Source organism: Numida meleagris, chromosome 7 (genome assembly GCF_002078875.1).
Source record: "Numida meleagris isolate 19003 breed g44 Domestic line chromosome 7, NumMel1.0, whole genome shotgun sequence".
NCBI lineage: Eukaryota > Metazoa > Chordata > Aves > Galliformes > Numididae > Numida > Numida meleagris.
The window spans coordinates 7,462,300-7,478,317 of NC_034415.1; the positions used below are offsets into that span (position 1 = coordinate 7,462,300).

General features: G+C 44.2%; 1 protein-coding gene across 3 annotated transcripts in view; it reads left to right on the forward strand.

The window, feature by feature from the left end:
* RFWD2 (ring finger and WD repeat domain 2) overlaps positions 1 to 16,018 on the forward strand; it is a 128,322-nt gene that overhangs the window by 39,319 nt on the left and 72,985 nt on the right. The gene's annotated exons all lie outside the window — the stretch shown is intronic.

The window sequence follows — 16,018 nt, forward strand, 5'->3', positions numbered from 1 at the left end:
AGCAGGCCTTCCTTTAAAGTGATTTCAGCAGCTGTGGAAGCATACCCTGGGGGATTTAATTAGTCTGTGGTAGCTTGGTTAGAGCTGTTGTTGGTGTTGGAAAAAGATGATGCAACATGTTCACTGGGAATTTTTTTCCTGCATGGCACAGATGCTAGACCCACAAGCTTCTTACAGGCGCATTCCACAAATCTAAATGCATTTGTAGAAGTAGCATCATCCCTAATTTACTGTTAGGGAGCGTGAGTTCCAAAGTGGCCTTGCCTGGGGTCTTGAAAGAAATGCTACCATGGCATGACAAATTGAACCTGGGCTTTGAGTCTTGGTCTAACACCATACAATGGGGCCATCCAGACAGTGACAGAGCAGCTTGAATATTTCTTGAAAGACTACAAGAAATACACGTTACGTGAAGAAATCAAGGCATGTGTAGCATAAATTACGTATTTTTTTTTTTAAAGCAGCATTGATCCCTTAACTACTGCAATATGTAGCAGGAATGTATAATGTCCGACTTAGTCACAGAGGTCAGAACACAATAATCGCTGATCTGACGTGTATTTAACCTGCACTGATTGGGTTCATGCTAGCTGCAATGAAATGCAGATGGGAATCTCACTGCAACGCAGACAAACTTCCTCAGCTACCAACTTCAGCATGGATTGGTTTTTTCTCCTTTGCCCTTTCTTCTCCTTGACATTCTGCAAGAACAGCATTTTTGTGGTATTTGGTTAGAAAATACTGGAAGGGCAGTAAATCTCGCTCCGGTTTTGAAGGTATTATAATTCTTGGGTGAAATACACGTTCGAAAAGTGTCTTACTGTTGTTAAAAACGAAAATAGTGTGGGGCCTCCCTCCAAGCTAGTGCTAGAATCCGTAGTTATTTAATTTGCAAGGCATTTAACCCCCCAGAAGTTCGGCTTCCAGCTTCGTGTTTCTCCCTTCCTTGTGCTTTTTCTTTATTAAAGCATTTAAGAAATGTTTAGGGGTTTTAGTGTGTGGGCTGAGTTGAGACAGTTCGCGTTTGAGTGTGTCCTTAAGTGCCTTGGTAAAGCAATGCTGCCAAATGTGCTGCCACTGCAGCTCCAGTTAGCTTCCGGCTATCCAAACAGTTCCTGCAAAGTTTGAACTGGTTAATCAAGAGCTTGTGTGTAATATTTGCTGCCCAACACGTTCAGTTGTTCCCTATTGCTCTTTAACCAAATTAATAGGCTCAAGTTCAGCGAGACTCTGAAACTAGGAACTGAGCTATCTGTCTTGGGGAGGGCATAGGATAATGAAAGCTTGTAGGTAGCCACGATAGGGCCAAATTAATTAGCAGGGTGCTATAAAGAGGTTTCTTACTGAGTGAAATGCTGTGCAGGGTTTTACTGTGTGCCTGGTCCTCTGTTGTACTGATTCCTAAACACATTTCTGGATGTGCTGATGAATGAAGGACAAAAAGAGAAGTCTCACTGCTTAGCTGCTGCTGTTGACACCGGTGCATTTAAATACAAAGCAAATACGATTTATTGGTGAGTAATCCTCGTCAATTCCCCCCCCCCCCCTCCCCCAACAACCAAAAAATGGAGGAACAACCAAAAAGCAGCCCACCGGTATTTTAAAGGGATATTTTGAGTCTATTTTATATTGACCTGAAGTATATTTCCCTTGTATGCAACTTGGCTAGTTTGTTTGTTTTTCAATAAAATGATGCTATGAACAAACAGAACGCGACGGTGTCTGGTTTGTGTTGCTTTAACCCCATAGCATTTCATACACTAGACTTGGAGCACTCTGCTCTCTTGGACAGAGAGGTGTTAAGATATATTAGCTCTGTGTGCAAAGGAGGTTGAAAGAAACATGTTCCTTATCAGCAACCTCTTGTTTGTTTGTTTAGAAGGGAAATAAAACCAGATTTATGGGAACGGGATGAAAAGTGTAATTAAAGGCTATATATAAGTCGACTGAAAACCCCCAGAGCTGAGCAGCAGTCTCCTGAGCCACTTGCCACAAGCATATTTATGAATGCCTGGATTTGAGGGCTAATAAAAGCTCATAAACATCCCTGGGCACGTTGCATTACCTAGAAGCTTTTTGGTGAAGCACGAAGCTGCTGCCGCCTTCCAGGACACGACGAGCTCTGCTCTCTGGTGCAGCTTTCCCCAGCAGAGAGTGTACCCTGGGAACGCTCTGCTTGGCTCAGCAGTGCCTGCTGTCCCTGGGCAGCATCCACACGGTGGCAGCCGCCGGTTGCGGTGCTGGGAGGTGGGCAGGGGCTGTGCTCCCTCGGCTGCATCGTCCATCACGCGTTAACACTCGGATTTAATAAGGCGCACGCGGCGAGGTGCTGAGCCCAGCCTGGGTGAGCTTCCTCGCTTTGCTTAGAAACGAGTGGTCGTCTATGGAATTTACAACGTGTGGTCCTTTTGTCCCTTATTTGCTACGAGAAAAAGCTGTACAGGGAAGGATGCTCCGTGCAAATACGTGTAAGGATTTGCACTGACCGGTCGGTTCAGTTTTGCTTTAGCGTTCGGGGGACTTTCAACATGCGCGCTTTGCAATTGGAGCGCACGTGTAGCTCAATATGCTAAATGTATTTTTATACACTCCATCCTCCGAGGACAAAGTATTTACATGGCTTTCACGAGTATATTAAGTTTTGCTAGAAATGGGCCAGGGAATAAATTTTCCATTCATTATGCCACCAGACAGCACCGTCGTCAGAGCTTAACTTTTCTTCTCCCCACTTACTGAGGCAGTAAATAGTAGAAGGCTTTCTTTTAAAGATGAGGCTGTAAACTGCAGCGTTAGCATTACAATGATTTATGTAGAAAATTGCTTTAGCGCTGTCAGAGGCCTGCCGAGTATAATGTGGCAGCCTTTCATATTTCAAAAAACTGAGCAGAAAACTACAAGAAAGGCTGCAGTGGGATGCCCGCCTGAGGTCGGGTTATCAGCACACTGCTTCTCCCTGCTGGGAGTCCCCAGGTCGGGTGCAAACCATCCCAGAAGCCCTTCAGGTTTTTTGGCCAAGCGCTGTGTGGGTTTTTCTAACTGGCTCGGATTGCAAATTCCTTCTGGGTTGGTTTACCACTTCTCTGAAAGGGGCTTGAAATGATGTCCAAGGAGGTTTGGATAGCCAGAGCTCTATTTGCCTGGTGACTTGGTGATTTACTTCATAAAAAAAAAAAAAGAAAAAAAGAACTTTTTTGGCTGCTGATACCTTGCTAATCAAATTAGGGTTTTTACCTTTTAGAGTCCACAGTTCATTTTTTGGATTTGTTTTATTACTTTTTATTCTGTTGCTTCTAAGCAATGCACAGGATGTGAAGAAGCAGAAGCTTTCCTTGCACTCGCTCTGTACAATTAAGCCACTGTTTCAAACTTGTGCTGTTGTTTGAGCTGACCCTTTCAGCAACATGACCTGAAATCCTTTCCTCAAAGGTGAGATTAAAAGAAAAGCAATCCATTAGGAGCATGTTTTCCATCGATTCTCTGAACCATTTTATTTTTCTATTCCCCTCTTTACTTTGCCCGACGATTGCTTGTTCATAGATATTGAGTTCTGTACTTAGTAAGATGCCTTTTAGTTCTGTCTAGCACAAGTCTCTTTTTTTGCCCCCCACTCTCCACTTCTTAATGCACTGGGCTGGCAGGGGTTAGATGAGCCGTTTTATTAAGCTGGTGACCAATGATGCTTCTGTCTTGGTGGTAAAGATGAATGGAAGAAACGTGCGAGTGGGTTTATCCTTCACAGGGTTTCGTTTCACAGTGCAATGGATGCTGCTGCTTGAGAAGGTGAGAAATGAGGAGGGCTGATTTTTTTCTTATAGCCTTTTCTTAAAGCGACAATTTGAAAATGGGCCCTTATTTAAAGGTGGCAGTTCTAAACTGTGGATGGATCTGTCTTCCTTGGATTGTCCTCCATAACTGGATGGAGGAGAAATGCTTGGGTAAAGTGACTTCAACTTCAGAATAGTAGAGGGTGCTTGAAGCGTAAAGCCCTGAACCTCTTCGAAGTTTGTGCTTCTCCTCTGGCTCTGTTACCTTGATTCACATGAGGTTTTGGCCTACACACCAGAGGTTGTCTGGGGCTGAAATGGAATTTTGTTTACTTAGAGCTGGGCAAAATACTGAGCCTTTCCATTACTTTTTTTTTTTTCTTGAGCGCAGAACTAATGCATTTCTTAGTACATAACTGTGGTCTGGATCCCTGGTGCAGAAGCTCCCTGTGATGTGTAACCAGCAGAAGGGTTATACAGATGTCAGCATGCAGCTTTGACTTTGAGGCCATCTCAGCTCAGTACTGTAACCCTCCAAGTCCTGAGGACGGAGCAGTAGTACCAAAAGGAACTGGGAGAACCTTTCCAGCCCTGACCAGAAACACAAACCTTCAGGGGACTGCGTTGGCGTTGCAGCAATGTGTTCTTGCATCTACACGTGAATTTGCTTTCAGGGATAAAATTTACATAATTTGGAATTGGGAAGTTAATGAATGAAAGTTTCATAGCCACCAGTGGGACCCTATTTTTTCTCTGGTAATTTCAGACTATCTGGTGGTAAGAAGATCTTTTCCCCATTAAGCTTTTAGTACTTCAAAGCTGTCTACAACTGCAGATAATTAGATGAGTTTTGTAATTTAAATCGAATTTTATGAATTTTTATAAATAGTCTGTAAAAAGTATTGAAGAGTCCTTGATCAATTTGGGAATCAGCTTTTAAACCAAACGTATTAAACGGAACGATTGCTCTTCACGATCTTTTTTAATAATTTGGAGAAATTTCATGCAGCTGATGAGAGCAATTCCTGGAAAATTTAGCGTAGTGTTCCCTGGCTGCAGCACGGGGCAGCGAGCATCAGAGCAGGCCTCTCCCCTTCCTTGGAAGCCCTAGCAAAAGAGCTGACCCTGCTTTGGGTGGCTTGTCAGACTGGGGACCTCCCAAGGTCCCTTCCAACCTGAATTACTTTCTGTTCTACCATTAGGTAAAGCGGCTTGGAGCTAAATGCCATTTAACGAGGTTCTCACATCCTCCGGTTTCCATGTCTGTGGACTGTACACTTGTGCTGTATGCGCACACTCAGCTTGTCTTTAAACTTCAGGTTCTGCTTCCAGCTTCCTGCTGAGCATCTTCCTCTGGCCTTATGTTTCAAGAAGAAGCAGTGTCCTCAGGTGGCTCTGCCACTGCGCAAACTGAAATTCACTTCCTGTGTATTTAAGTGTTAATTTAAACACGAGTATTTACCCTAATGAGACCGGACTTCCCAAAGCGTAACTTTGTAGAACTGCAGGAATTGAAAATGAATGCAGTAGTGTCAAGAACATCTTCTGAGACGAGTACCTGGGGGAGGCAGCCAGTAGCATGTGGAAGTCATGTCGCATCCCTGCATCAACCCTTCCTTTACTGATAGGACAAAAAGCTTTCCTGTAATGCTTCTGTTTCTCTTCCCATTTGCATAATAGCCACCACTAGCCTGTAGTGAGGTGCTTTGACCTCAGGCATTGGACTTACAAACCACGAAAGCTGTGGTTTCTCAGCATCTTATGTGCAGAACTTAAGTGAGGACAGCACTGGTAAAAGGCAGTTCCACGAGCTTGCCTCCCCTGTTCCCAGTTTTACAGCTTTCTTTAATTTTTGAGTTTCGGTGCAGTGAGTTTCATAGCTGACTGCTTGAGGAAATAAAGCCTGTCATTAACAGAGCATGAATTTCAGGAGTTTATTAGTGGTCCCTTTAATTTTCTAGCTGGATTTGTTGGGAATGCCTCACTTTGGTAGCGGGTCATTATCTGAAAAGAATTAGTGTGCCTTTGGATTTTTTGTTTTGCTTCCTTGCTTGCTTAGGGGAGTGAGGTTGTTAAACGATGGGCTGGCACGCAGAGATGTGTGGCGTGGGCTTGGATAGTTCTGAGGGAGGAAAGGAAAAAGAGAAAACTCCCCAGCAGCGCCGCTTAGAGAAGAGGCTGGAGCTAATGATTATTAATGCTGGCTGTACTAATAACTACAAAGTAAGACAAAGATGCTTTGGATCCATATGCTGCCTGGTGTTCTGTGGAATACACTGTGAAGTGGCACTGATGTTTGTGTAGTTACACGGCCATCTATGAGCGTGTGTATACCTTGATGTAAATGATGGTGGGAGTCAGATCAGGTTTCTCTCTGTGAAGCTGAAACAGGAACCTTTTCCTGAAGGAACAGCATGCAAAATACTGACCAAAAAAAAAAAAAAAAAAGATTCCGAATGCTATCAAAGCAATTTCCTGAAACAGATTTGGCAGGTGGACTGAAAATGTTTCAAATGGCGTTTTAACCTCGTTCCATCATCGCCAGGCAGCAGGGCCATCAGAATTAATTGTCCCAGCCTGTTCTTTGGCTCCTCGACACGGCTCATCTGTGGCGTGCGGACACGATATTTATGAAGGCTGGTGCCCTGCCTCGCGCTGCCTGTTGGATTCAGCCAAGGTGTCTGAAGAGGTTACTGTCTCCAGCTGTCCCTCCTGATGCTCTGCTGCAGGGCGTCTGGCAGAAGAGCTAATGGAGTCTGATGAATTCGGAGGCTCTGGTTAATAGTTTGGCAGGCTGCGTGCCTGGCGTGGGCTGGCCGCCGATTTGATCTGAGCTCCTCATCAGAGACATGGGGAATCTGGCAATGCGGTCAGCTGGAGGCAGTAGTGCCTTCAGCGAGATGGAGAAATGGGGAATTGGAGCCTGTAGATGGGCCCCATTGATTACAGCCCTGGTACTAATGGACTCTTCCTGCGCTGAGCTCTTTTCAGATGCATTTGCTGATCTGTTGCAGCTGTGATGCTCTGTTTTGAAGAAACAAAATTTTGTTGGCTCTGTAATAAATGCGGTTTGAAAGGAAGCTTGCAAGCCTTTGATGGCCCTATATTTAGAGGGAATTTCAATCACTATCAGAAGTGATTGAGTTTATTCCTCATTCATAGCATTATCCTGGTAGGATGTACAGACAGCCTTCCAACCGGCCTGAGTTAGGCAATGGGGTGGGGTAAGGTTTCCTCCCTCAAACCTGCTCCATCATACACAGCTTGGGAAGAGGCTGCGAGCTGGCTTCTGAAAACGTTTCCCAAGCTTGAAAGCAGAACGGTGAGTATGTTTGGAGACCTAAAACCTCTTCCACCGTGATGTTTTGGAACGCTCAGGCTGTGCCGTGCTACCACCAGAGCCGTCAATACACTGTTGTGTACCAGCAAACCTGGCTAAAACTGGGGATCCTGTTTTTCAAATACGGATAGGCCACCTGAGATATTGCAGCAGCAATGACTCGGCTTCAATTTTAAAGAGCGCCGTTAGAAACATTCTGTATTCAACTGCTGGCAATTTTTAGTTAACGTTTGCCTACCCTAGCTTATTTAAAAATGGTGTTTTTTTGGAAAAACTGAATCTAATCCTCATTAACTTGCACGGTCGTTGTTTGCAGTTGCTTTGGCTCATTGTACTTCTGTGTTTCTGGCATATAAACCCTGGGACTGTCGTCATCTCTTCAGCATGCAGAAGAGCATCACTAGCAGCAAAGTGGCTTTTTATCAGTGCGCTTTATGTTCAGTTGCTTGCAAAATTCAGTAGTTCCCCATAGGTTTTCTCATCATTAGTGCTAATTAAGCTAGGTTCCCCTGAATACATGTATGAATGAAACTTATTTAGTAGAATAGAATGTTCCTAGCTACGTGGTCTTACAGGCAAAGTTAGAAGAGATTTTTGGGTTGTATTTGGAGGGTATTATGTTCAAGGTTGCTTCCCCTCAGAACAGAGGGGATCCTGATTTTGGAAGTTAAGCTACTGCAGGAGGCACTGTCTCATAGCGTAGCGTATTCTCCTGTTGGGTTTTAAAAAGGAATAATTCTATTTTATCTAGCGATGAAAAAGCATGAAAGTAGCCCTGTTGGTTTTGATTTTGGAACTGAGAGATGGAACTAAAACCTACCAAACCTCCTCAATTTCAATTTAGTATGAATTGAGAGTATTACTAAGTGGCCTCTATTAGAACTGATGGCATTTCATTACACATAAAAGGATTTTTGTAAGCATGAAATGGGCCCAAAACTAGATCTAATTACATTACTTAGTCAACCTGGTACCTTTTTGTACCTTTCTTCAAAACAGAGCAGAATAAAACTCCAGACTACTGTGGCTGTGAGAAGGATATTGAAGAGTGTGACTGCAGCATGATTGGTGCTATAATGTCTTCACAGAAGCCCAGAGCTGAGGACTCACCTTCTCTGTGCAGTGCAGACTTCAGTAAACAGTGATGTCCTTCCCTGTTTGTTTCCTAGCTGATGGGAGCAGTTACAGGGAAAAGCAGATAATCAACACTTGAAGAACTGACACTCCAGTGCCTTATTTCTCTGTTGCAAATAGACTCCTCCTAAGCAGAGCTCTACTTGAAAACATTTGAAATGTGGAGGAGAAGCAGCGGCAGGTGAGGCTGCCTGAGATGTGTTCAAACAGCAGCTGGTGTATCCCAAAGAGTTCCAAGAGGTGGGATCAAACCAAAATATCCTGGGATCCTCTGTGCTTCTGTTGGGAAAATGGGCTGTAACCAACAACTCAGTAGTCTGGGCTTTTGGCCAACAAGATCCCTCCATGTACTCCTACAGCAGCGAGGAGTGGTGTCATTGTAACAGGACTGCTGAGCCCGGCTGGTACTGATCTTAGGGTGTCAGGGGGCTTCTCCTGGGTCTGCTGCTCTTGCTCCTCACTGGGTGTGAAGAGATTGTCTCTCGACTCCAGCAAGTCCAGCAGAGATGGACCTGAAGCCTTTCTGTATCCTCCTCCATCTATGGCCTTGGTTCAGATCCAGATCCACCTTATACGCCGTTGTGGCAAGTTGACTGTGGCTGCTAGAGTCAAATGATAAAAAACTGGGAGCCCTCTAGCGTGCAGCTCATGGCCCTCGTGTTAGCTAAGACTTTTCCAGGCTGAGTTCCTGCTGTTCTGCAGCTTGCAAGCGTTTCTGACATTGTTCTTGGTACTGTTCTGTTTGTGGACAGAGACTCTTGCTTTGGGCAGAGAGAAACATCTAAAGGCATTTCTCTGTGGAAAGTGATACACTTAATTTTGGATAGGAGCTCTGGCTTTGTAAAGCAGATTGCCTTTGCTAGAGGAGGCATAGGTTAAAATGGAGATCTGTGTGCAACAGTTACAACAGATGTTCAGCTTTCTTTTTTCCTGAAAATCAGGATACACGGTATCAAAGGGATCCCAAAGTCCAATATTTCTGCCAGTTTTCCTGGCAGATTTGCTGTGAACAGAATAGTAATAACTCCAGGCACCAAGTGAGCTTCAGCACTGATCTGAGTGATGGAGATCGTGGGGATGGGAAGTAAATGATAACTACAGTTACGATCAGGGAATAGGAAGGCTTTCTCAAGTTACTGGCTCGTTCATTTTTATGCATCAGTTTTCATGTAATTTCATCCTTTGGGCTGTTGGGACCAGAGGCTATCGTGGGCTGACAGCCTCTTGTTTAATTAGCTGGGCTGTATGTTCTCTTTCCGTTCTTTCTATCCACTTAAGTTTCCTTTCTGCTGGGTCAGACGTGCAGCTGATATTACTGAAATTATCCTTCTGGTTTCAACTTTGACTTGAATGTTCCACAGAACTTATCCATACTCCTTTTCTAAATGAGATTAAATGGAGCAGTAGGAATGCCGAAAGCCCCAAAGTGTGCTTCCAAGTCGCAACTAATTTAGTTTAATTAAAACATAAATCAAATTATCTCGACCTTTGGCATAGGCGTTGTGGGCATGTTTGATAGGACAAGAGGTTTAAGTTGTGCCAGAAGAGGTTCAGGTTGGATATTAGGAAAGATTTCTTCTCTCAAAGAGTGGTGATGCATTGGCACAGGCTGCCCAGGAGGGATGTGTTGCAGATACCACCCCCAGGAGCATTCAAGAACCATGGAGAGGTGGCACTGAGGGACATGGTCTGTTGCACGGTGGGGGTGGGGTTGGACTTGGTGGTCTTAGAGGTCTTTCCCAGCCTTTGTGATTCTGTGTCCTCTTTCTGTGAAAGTGGCAGATGCAGTTGAATGATGGCCTCCTTCTGTACTTGATGCTCATACACCTGTTTAAACATCTTTGTGTCCTGATTGTCTGCTTGGGCCTGTTTTGGGATGGATGTTCCTTTATTGTCATCTGCTTGGGTTAGTCTATAGCCTATTTAAGAAGAGATTTAAGAAGCAGCCCGCAGAATCCACTGTCCAAACATGACACTAGGTGAGGAAGATGCATGCAAGTCACCACTTGAAGCAAACAAATGTACAGATAGTAAATCTAATCTCTGCAATTGGTTAAATGTCTCCGTTCTACTACTATATTTAGAGCTTTGTGCCCTACAGGTTGTCTTCTGGGATGTCTCATCCACCAAAATTAGTTTTTCATCAGACCTCTGTTAGACTTGAATCTGATCCATTAAGAGGCCTTAATTGTGGTAGCTGAGACATCTTTGTCAGATTTGTCCTCTAATCAAGCTAATGTTCTGATAATCTAGGGTCCTGTCTAACCCAGGTTGATGTAATTCTTAAGGATGAAGATGTTTGCTTTCTGATGATAGAATCCATTAAGCAGAGTCTCATTTATGTAGTTAACTTGTCTGTCTGTGTAACAGACCGTAGAATTGAAAGGTTGTTTTATTTTTAAGTGGCCCTTCCTACGATCTTGGGGCTGCAGTAACCTGTCTGAAGTCGCACTGTACTTGCTCAGTTTATATTTGGAAAACACCCTTTGCAGTACAGCAGTTTGAATAGGGCAGAATGTTCAACCGAGGGTGGTCTGTGTGTATTCCTGTGGCACAGGCTAAGGATTTAGGGACGGCAAGGAGTCACTGATGCAATTGTTGCTTTATAATTAAAAAATAGAAAATAATTCCACTTATGCGCAGCTTTAGCATAACCGTTTTTGATACGGAAACTTGATTGCTTTGTCTCAGTAATTTTTGGTTTTTTTATGTGACCAAACTTCATCTTTGAGGTGATGGAGTGCAAAATCTGAGCACTGCCTGAACATAGCTGTGTTTTTAACAACTACAAATTAGTATGCTAGTGCACGCTCAGTGACACTAATTGCATTGCCTTAAAATAAAAGTCTGCCATAAAAAACAGTCCCTAAGGAATGTGATATTAATACCAATTTCTGTATTGGTCCCAGGTGCCAAACAGTCTGCGGGGCTGCTTGTGATGTTGGATTGTAACTTAAATTTCTAATCTTTTGACTTCAGTGTTTCAAAACATGCTGGAAATGGGCAAAGAGGTTCCAAACAATAGGCTTAGGGACAGGATATCCTTCAGAGGCTGGGGAGTGGAAGCACTAAGTGAGAGACTGAAAGCAAATACTGCTGCTCCTTCCTACCTCCCACCAGTTAACGTCCCCCCAAAATGGAGAGCAGTTATCCAGATTGCTGTCGAATGTGGGACTGGAGATGTAGAAATAGAAACAGCACCATATTAGGTAGAAGTAAAATTGAAAGGATTTGGTACATTCAGTCAGAAAACTATTTATAGTCCCATGGGGAGGGACTGAGCTGTATGCCTTCTGTAAATGACAACTCCTGCAGTCTCAGATTCTGTTACCGAGCCAGGACTTACAGTTGTAGTAGTGATTGTAGAGTGTGGATGTGTACGGTATTCAGGGATTACCAGCGTCAGGTTCCCTTTGCCACCATCATGCCGTGCAGCAGCAGGGGTTGGGTGTCGTGTCTGTTTTAAAGTAGAGGGGGAAAAAAACCACCCAGGATAAACCTTCATCTGTTCCAAATCAGTCTTCTGGCGGAGTGCTTTCCACTTCTATCATGAAGTGGTTCACCACCGCTTTTGCTGTTGCTTTGTTTTGCTGAGGCTTTGTAAACCCCGCTCGTCCCCTCCCTCAACCTTCTGTTAACAAAGGTTGCAACGGGAGGGCTCAGCCTTTCTGGTGCTCCCTTGTAAGGGAGCTGCTCCATCTCTTTCATCTCTCCAATTGCCCATCTGTATGCGTTCTCTAACTCCGGTGCATCGTCCAGGGATGTTGGGAACACAACTGCAGGCACCGTCAGGATGCAAATCTAGCAAGGCTTTATGCAGTGCTAAAAACGGGGAATACTCATTCTTCACTGTTATCCCCATAGGTCTACCCTCAATACAAGCCAAGGTCCAAGACGTGTTTCAGAAGCAATTTATTTCATAATTCCATTTGTTAGCTGCAAGTGCTCTCCAAGGTCGTTGGCTTTAGAATTAAAATGAAGAAGGTGATTTATAATCTCAGAGATTGAGAATAAAGAAAAGCAGCAGAGAAACAAGAACTCTTGAGAGAGTGCATTTGCTTTCTACTGTTAGTGGCATTTCCAGAAGATGCCGGTCGCTTAACTTCTTAGGAAAGAGAAAACAGTGATTTGGGAATTGGAAATGTCTCTTCTGTTTTCCCTAGAAGAAAGCAATCACTTACTTTGAATTTGATTTTTTTTATAAGCAAATTCTGTTGCACATTGATAAATCCTTTCTGAAAAACCCAGGAGTTCTTGCATCCCCAAAAGATCCCTTACAAAAATTCAGATAGTTGTCATTTGTCGGAAATAAGGAGTTTTAAAGTGCTCTTTTAAGTGGGGGAGAAAAGATGATTGTTAATGGTTCCTAATGAGCACAAATGTGAGCAGCGGGGATCACTGCCCATCCAAAAGGGGACTTCAATGGACGAGTCCCCCTTCGAGATGCTGTAAATGTGGCTTACCTCCAGTGCTGCTTCCTTAAATATTGAAAATTGTAATAAAAAACCCACACTTGTGCTGATCTTCGTTTCTCGTGTTCTTGGTGTCGTCCTTGTAATGGTTTTTGAAGCTTTATTTTAATACTCTGCCACCACCCGAACTCGTTAGCAAAAGCAAACTGTGGGATCTTCCTTCCTAGGGGGGACAAATTAAGAAAACAATACAGCATTCGTAAGAACCAAATGTTGCAGACCTTCATGTCTCACTTGTAGCAGTCACCCGAGTTGTCTTCTCATTACCTATGCTGTGACATCTCACGCTTCCTTCCTTCCTTTTCAGACGGTTGTACGTTAGATTAAGCATGCTCATGCAGAGCAGAAAGTAGCCATCTTTTTGGCCAGTGTGGGGCTGCTTCTGGTGCTGTGGGTCTAGAGGACAGTCTCCCATCTGTGGAGGTAGCTGCTTCCAGCTAGGGTTGAGGTAGGTTTGTAGCCCCAGTGCTGCTGTTCCCTCGGCGCTCTCCAGCACTGCACTGGAATCGTTCATCGTTGGTCCCATGTTAGGTCTCCATCAAGCAGTGCTGCCAAAACCCACGGCTCTTCTTTCAGGAGGACATTAACATCCAGCACACGAGCGCTTCCTGCCTTGTGCTGGCTCGCTGGTGGCCTCTCGCTGCACATGAAGCAGATGCTAACTGCTGCGTGTGCTGTGCTCTGGCTGCTTGCTCTGTTGAGTGATGGCCTCTTTTGACAAAAATGATGGTTATTTCCTATTACCCGATGGCGTGTTATTGTTGTACTAATGGCTAATACTTGATTTATTGATGTAAATTCGGCTATAGAAATGTGTCACCTGAAAAGCAGGCTGTTGTTTTTTTCGGAGCTAGCCCCATTGTGTCTTTTGGCAATATGTGAAACTGAGTTCTCTTGTGAATTTTCATAAAGAAAACATGCGCGCAAGGCAGAGCTTATATTGAAACAAAAAGACTTCAGACAGTAAGTGACTGGAATACCAGCGAGCTAGTTAAGTGCAAATGAGCCTTGCTTAATACTAACCATGTTTAGAAGTCTTGGAGGAAAAAAAGTGTGGGAATGACTGCTACCGTGCACATGGGGCTGTTTGTCCTAATCCTGATTAGCACGGGGGGAAGCGGAGCTCTGCAAATATTAGCAATAATTTTGCGTAGCGAATAATCTGCTCCATTAGTTACTGAGATTGCTGATATTTTTCTTTGCCAATCGCTTACTAAAAGCTGACTGGCAGAAAGCTGGAACGCTGCTTCTACCCACAGAGCACGTAGGTTGCGGAGGGCAAGATCCGACGCCGTTAGCTTTGCTGTGTTGGGTTTGCCTGCCTTCCTCGCAGCCACCAAACATCTGTGCAGGTGGTGCTTCATTTCTGCATCACTTTTCTCCCCGCAGTGACTTTGATGCTGTTGGAAGGTCGCAGGTCTGACAGTCTGGTTCGTTGGTTGCTGCCTCTTATTAATTTTTTTAATTGTGTGCTAACTTTTACAGACGTATCGAGATGCTCATTTGCTATGTATATCTTTTAATTAAAAAAAATTGAATTAATGCTAGAGAAGGAAACCTACCCCAGGTGAGACAGTGTTCTGTTCCAGTAACTTGGCTTTTTACCAGACGTTGTAATAAATGATTTTTTCTGCAGTAGCAGAAGGCTGAAGGTATAAATTGGGTCCAGGCAGATGAATTGCTGCCATCAGTTTAGTTGTGCTCTACCTGAATCCACGGGGCAGCAAGCAGGAGCTGAGACCGTGGTTCAATTAAGACAGTGGTGCAAGTAAATCCGTTCCTTTGTTACGTGCACTTTCGATTGTAAAATTCTCACATGGAGCAGAGTGAGCTGACAAGACAAGTCCAGAACAGTGCTTTTGCCCTGGCTGTACAGAAGGAGATGAGGCTTGGGGAGATTTGGGAAGCAGCCTGGCCGCTTTACTGCTTGCTTTCCCTCTCCTGTTTTATATAAATAGATGCATGCGTGTCCACTTCATTCCCTTATTCCCCAGTCATAAGCACGTTCCTTTTCTTTGCCTTTTTTTGGGCCTGTGATTTGGTAGGCTCGGCCTGACTCGCTCATCTCTCCTCTAGCAAGCAAGCAGTCGTGGAGGAGCTGTCTCCTGCAGTGCTTTGGGGAATTTGAGGCGCCTGAGTTAAAAGGCCAAGTTACAAGCTGCTTCATTGAATTACTTCATATCGTCAGGCGGCATATCAAAAGTCCTTCGTCTCCATAGTTTAAAAATAACTTGATGATATCTCTCCTCTACGAGGATTTGAAAACTCTGCTGGCATTTGAATCTCTCTTCCCTTGAAAGCAGTGCAGTGCCTTCAACTGCTCAGCTATGGCGAGGGGTAAGAAACGTGAGCTGTGGCAGCTGCGAGTGCCGCCTGAAGAGACCTCTTCTCTTGTAATTGGTTTGTCACTTTCTGGCTGTAGAAAGGTACCGTAAGTACCCCTGCTCAGGATTTTTCAAACTATATGAGTGTGAAATCCGCTCAGCATAAACTAGGTGCTCTCTGCTGTCAGTCAGAATGTGCTGTCTGGCTCACAAACGCTTCTTAAGAGATTCTGATAGGGACAGCGGAGATTGAAATTAATTACTGAATGGGAAGCAATAGAAGATTGCGCAGACAGGAGACTTGAGGAGATCTGGTGACTCGTTGTAGCAACATAGAGACTGAGGGCAAATGCTGCCTCCAGCTTCTTTCTGGGAGTACTACCTAACTTTTGTCTCGCTGACGGTGATGTTCCTGAAACTAGGTAGGTGTCTGCACACATCCGTCCTGCCACACTTTGTGTGATGTGGGCTACAGGCTGGTAAGGAGCTACTTCTAGACAGATTTACTTCTCTGTCTGCTGGATGTTAAGTAGATTTCTCTCAAGCCCTTCCAAACTGTGGAAATAGCAATGAATTGAGCTGTGTATACCCTGTTGCCTGCCTTTCTCTCAGATGTATGTCATGTACAACCGCAGGCTTTTCTCATTTGCAGCTTAACTTTGTTATAAGGTGACTGCTTTTACTTGCTGCTTTGTTGATATCTATTACAAACTTGCCCTGCAGTTCAGGAAAATAAGTGCCTCTGTTTCCAAGAGCAACCCTAAGTGGAAGTCATAGCGTGCGTGTGTTTTACAGTATTGATGATATACGTCTCAACCCTCTATTGTTGCTTAAGGAACAGAAGTACTGATTTGCTCTGCATTAACACTTAAGAGTTCACCAAACTGCTGTATAGAAGGGCTGAAGGATGGAGCAATGCATCCACAAGAAATCAATGGGCAGGCATCCCGCAGCATCTTGTTTGTAGACCGTGCAGTTGAATGT